Here is a 5,439-nt window from a genome sequence, read left to right on the forward strand (position 1 = left end):
CACCTTAAGCACACTGCGCTGACTCACACCAGAGCAGCACATATGTTTTATTGTTTATGACTTCTGCATGAATAAGAGAGGTGATTCACTGCTAGTTATTTTCCGCACTTGCTTATTATGTGCTGTCCAAGGTGCTGACAGGAGCACCAGAACTATGAGCTGTCAAGCTGTCTTGAAGTAGGTGGTTACAAAATAGCCCGTGGCCACTACATGTGACGTCCACCTCCCATTAAAGTACATTTCTATACAGGGTATAACTTAAAATGGCTTTTTCCAGTGTCAACAATCATTCACTCAGTGCTTTAATGTTGTTTATTTGTGCAGTTTAATAAGTTTGTTTCACATATCACATAATCAGACAAATGATAATGCAGAGAGAAACTGAGCATAATTCTTAAACCATACATACAGTAGCCATATAAAATATCTGGATTAACCAATTTCCTGTACATCAACTGAAACAGGCACATTTTATAATATAATAACATGAAACATGGATGACTAACATTAAAAATACTAGTATTTAAAATAGGGATCGCAAATTTCCATGCACTGAAATGTTTCAATAACAACAACTTTCACTGTAAACTTTTCACACATTAAGACACATTATTCTCTTCAGTTTATACAGCACTGATAAGATTGTACAACACATTTTCTAACATCTAAGATTTAACTGGGTGAACAGCCCAAATCCACACACCCATCCAGTCTTACTGATTGTCTGCAAGGTTTTAAGACACCCAGTTAAATCAATTAGTGCACATTCTAATTCGTCTCTCATCTGCTTGTTAAATTTTCACAGCGAACCATCTGGAAGAGATGCTGGACGCTGGATTCCTGAGGTGATGTGATTGACCATTTGACTCAAACATAGCAGGATGGCCTTGGTTTCTCCAGCAGCTGATGACAACGATGGGAATTTTTCAGAGTTTTATTGCCAGGAGACTGGTTAGAGAGGAAAATAAAAAGATTAATATGACATGGCTTGCTGTTATGACATAAATGTCAAAAAGACAACATGCTGGCATCAACAACAATGTGCACTGTGATGGTAGTGTTTGTAGTGTTATTCAATATAGTGTAAATGAAAAACCATATTAACGTTAACATTAGAAATAGATCCAAAGAACTAGAGTTGCATGGTCACAAGGGATGTCTGTTTTTTTTTTTTTTTTTTTTTTTTTCCCTAAGTTGTTTTCTACGTTTCTGATAGGAAAACAAAAATACTTCCAAAACTAATCCAGTGTGCTAAAACTGACATTTGTGATGTCTTGAATGTCTCTCAACTGTCAACTTGAAAATATCTGATTGACTGAAATGCAAATGACAACCCTGCTATCTTCTATACTCCATTCCTGATAAAGCTAGCGATGGGAAAAGTGTTTAGAATTATCGATCAGTGACTGCTACTATGAAAACTGAAACACAATGCAATGCAAACACACCATTTTCAGCAGTATTTTGTTCTTGTATTTCACCCCAAATAGTAGGAAGTGGATTTATGGGTTTGCAATACTGCTAATATTCTAAATGTTGTAGATTTTTAGAAAGGTTGGAGTCCATTTTGGTGGCGTTTCCAATAGTTTATTTTAATGAGAACAATCAAGCATCTAAATTGCAGCTTGGGGTAATGCTGTGCTGTCCTTTGTGTGTTATTCGGCAATTTCACAACATCACCATATTCACTCAGCTTAGTGGTCATTATAGTTTTAAAGAGGGTGACATTTTGAGATAATTTCGAGTATTTATATTGCTCCAAATAATGCAGTCAGTAAAACAAATGTGGTTATCTAGCGAAGGGTAATGCATACAACACAACACTTTTACATGCATTGACCATATTTGTTTACAATCCCTCATTCTTTATTTGCTTCCAAAAGTGGTGCGGATCCTTTCTATACCCCGTCACCCTTAGAATTTGTGTACGATGTGTATCAACGCCATTACCAGTGTTCCCAAATTATATATAGAGAGGTTTATGGACAATTTAATCCCTGCAGGAGACTTGGCAAGACCCTTTTCTCTGTCAATTTTCACCCTCTGCTTCATTCAAGCCCCCTCTCTCTTTCTGCGCCTCTACAATGTGTGGTTTCTTTCTGTCTCTCTGTTTTTTTTTATATTCCCGCATTTTTTTTTTCCTCAAGCTCCCACCGCCTTCCCAAAAACCCTCAGACAGCATGCAGCTTATGCAAATCACTGGCCTTTTATTCTCAATTCTCGTCCTCAGCCTTGAATGAGACCTCAAGAAAACACACACACACACACACACACACACACACACACTTGTTTTCACCACACTCTACTGTAATGGGAACGGAGCCCACCATGACATTCTTAAGCACTATGCACCACTATGTTGATTATAGTAGAAACAATCATATTAAGTTACTAATATCGTTGCAACAGTCCACTCATCATGCAAAGAACTACACTCTTAAAAATAAATGTTTCACAAGGGGGTTTTCATAGCGGTGCCATAGAAGAACCATTTTTGGTTTCCCAAAGAACCTTTCAGTGAACAGTTCTTAAAAGAACCTTTTTCTACTACAAAGAACCTTTTGTGGAATGGAAATGTTACAGGTTCTTCATGAAACCATCGATGCCAATAAAGAACATTCTTAAAAATAAAGGTCCCAAAATGGGGTTTCTGCAAAGATGCCATAGAACAGTGATCCTCAAATCTGGCTCGCGGGATCCACTTTCCTGCAGAGTCATAGAAGAACCATTTTGGGTTCCTCAAAGAACCTTTCAGTGAGCAGTTCCTAAAAGAACCATTGTTTCTTAGGGTGAAGAACATAACATTCTAAAGAAAATGTTCCTCTATAAAGAACCTTTTGTGTAATTGAAAGGTTCCATGGCTGTTAAAGGTTAAAAAAAAAAAGAGAGAAAATGTAACACACTGAATTAAATGTGCCATTTTGAAGTAGAAAAACTCCTGTAAAACATATTCCAATTATTTTTGTTTGAGGAAAGTGTATTCACACTGTAGAACCTAACGGCCTACAATCATTTTTACCAAGAGCCACAAATATTGTTCCTAGAGGAGTTGCAATGAGGAGGATTATGGGATGGAAGTAGACTAGACATTTTAAGATGGAAGGGGGCTGTTTACCAAATCACTGCGACGATCGGGGGGGCGGTAATGAATATAAAGTGCTTGCTGCCATTCCCAGGGTCTGGAACACACACACATGCAGGCTGTATATATAAGAGTGTGTGTATACAGAGCGGCGAGCCAACCAGCCTGACTTCCCTCAGACACTTTGACAGGCGGGCCTTTTCACCAGCGCATTGCTGGGCCAGCCAGCTCTCGCTCCCTTAGCAACGGCACAGAGTGGAGGGCCCCCTCCAGCCCGCCACCAAAACCACAGGGGTGGGGGGACGGGGCAGATAGGGTGTGGGTTACAAGGGGTGAGCTGGTTCACAGGGGTGGATGAAGAAGTTCCCAGTCTGGCTGGGACTCCCATAGGCAATGAACTTGAACTTGACTCTGATAGCATTAATGAGGATCACACGTCCTTATATAATATTTGCATATGGATTGGAGCATGGTTATAATCATTAACTAAAACCATAAAAAAGATGTTTATTACTTGAAATAAAGTAAACATTAACTGAAATGATATAAAAAAAAATCCTTAAACGTATTTTCAGTTAATGTTTATTTTCTTTTAAGTAATGAAAATATGATCTTATTTTATTTCAGGTGGTTGCCAACATTTCTCATTTTCATTTAGTTTAAGCTGAGTTAATAACTAAAAGTAATTTAATGGAAAAATAAAAACTAAAGCTTAAACTATATAGACATATTTAAAAAAAAAACTAATTAAAATTACAAAAACACAACAAAATGACTTAAAACTAACTCAAATTAAAAGAAAAACAGATGTAAAAAAATCTAATTCAAAATATGAACTAAAACTATAATAGTATATTAATAATACTAAAATAACACTCATTGTACCTTTTCCATGAGTTAGTATTTGAAATGAAGGGATAGTTCACTCATCAATTAAAATTCTGTCATCATTTAGTCATCCAATAGTCACCAAAAACATTAAAGGGGTCATATGATGCGATTTCACGTTTTCCTTTCTCTTTGGAGTGTTACAAGCTGTTCGTGAATAGATAAGATCCCTAAAGTTGCAAAGACTAAAGTCTCAAATCCAAAGAGATATTCTCTATAAAAGTTAAGACTCGTCCACGCCCTCCTAAGACGCCTCGTTTAAACATGCCCCCACATGTCTACGTCATGATGTGGGAAGATATGCATAACGCCGCCCAAATGTTCATGCAAAGAAAGAAGGTGTAACTTTGATTCTCGACATTTCATTACACCAAATACACCAAATAATGTTCTTTTTTAGCAACGTCATATGACCCCTTTAAAAAGATAAAAAATGTCTTTTGGCCATACAATGAAAGTCAAAGGGGTCCAGTGTTTTTGGACCACAACATTTTTGTAAGTAAACAATGGCAGACTTTTCAAAGCAAACCTAACAAAAAACTATGATGTTTCAACAATATAAATGTATATGTATATTCTCTTCTATTAACATTTTAAAAGTGATTGTAATTCTCTTCATTAGGATGCAAAGTGGGCAAAAAGCGAAGGTAAGCTACAAAGTGAGGATAATTATATCTCAAGGTCTTTTATAATGGTGAGACCATGATGGAGGTTTAAGTGGTCCCTGGTCTCCACTCTCCTGTTCTTGAATTCCTAGTACTGCCCTCTGCTCTCGCATCCTCCAGGATACAGTTACTGATGTTCCTGTGAGTGCTTTAAGGATCTGCAGAGAAGTCCCATCTTCTCTTTTATTTTATTGCTTTATTACAAATTACATTGGCAGAACTTTTCAACGCAACTCTGGTCAGGTCACGCCAAGCTCATCTTTAGCACTCTGCATTATCAACAAAAGAAAAGTCTTTGAAAGAACTGGTTTCCAAAGTGACATTTTTTCAAGGTTATCCCCTTAATACAATACAGAAATTATGATTTTAATTGCATAGACCTGAATAATAGGAACAAAAAATGCATTTGTCATAGAAACTGATTTGAAGTCACATAGGGGTACTTTTTATATGCTTAGATTTAGTCTAAAAGCCCACTTAAAGACATAGTTCACCCAAAAATGAAATTTCTGTCATTTACTCACCCTCATGTTATTCCAACCCTGTATGACTTTTTTTTTTCTGTTGAACATACATGCACAAAATAAAAAATAATAATACTACTAATAATAATTATATATATATATATACAGTGGGTACGGAAAGTATTCAGACCCCCTTAAATTTTTCACTCTTTGTTATATTGCAGCCATTTGCTAAAATCATTTAAGTTAATTTTTTTTCCTCATTAATGTACACACAGCACCCCATATTGACAGAAAAACACAGAATCGTTGACATTTTTGCAGATTTATTAAAAAAGAA

The 5,439-nt window shown here is 36.3% G+C and overlaps 1 long non-coding RNA gene across 2 annotated transcripts in view; it reads right to left on the reverse strand.

Annotated features, from left to right (window-relative positions):
* Positions 1-250: 250 nt before the first annotated feature.
* LOC107662298 (uncharacterized) overlaps positions 251-5,439 on the reverse strand; it is a 14,366-nt gene continuing 9,177 nt past the window's right edge. Inside the window, exon 4 of one of the 2 annotated variants that reach the window (XR_001631202.1) lies at positions 251-948. This is a non-coding gene — a long non-coding RNA (uncharacterized LOC107662298). The remainder of the gene's footprint in view (positions 949-5,439) is intronic. The other variant, XR_001631203.1, reaches the window with a different exon arrangement.

The sequence above is a fragment of the Sinocyclocheilus anshuiensis genome, unplaced genomic scaffold, assembly GCF_001515605.1.
Source record: "Sinocyclocheilus anshuiensis isolate Anshui unplaced genomic scaffold, SAMN03320099.WGS_v1.1 scaffold579, whole genome shotgun sequence".
Taxonomy (NCBI): domain Eukaryota; kingdom Metazoa; phylum Chordata; class Actinopteri; order Cypriniformes; family Cyprinidae; genus Sinocyclocheilus; species Sinocyclocheilus anshuiensis.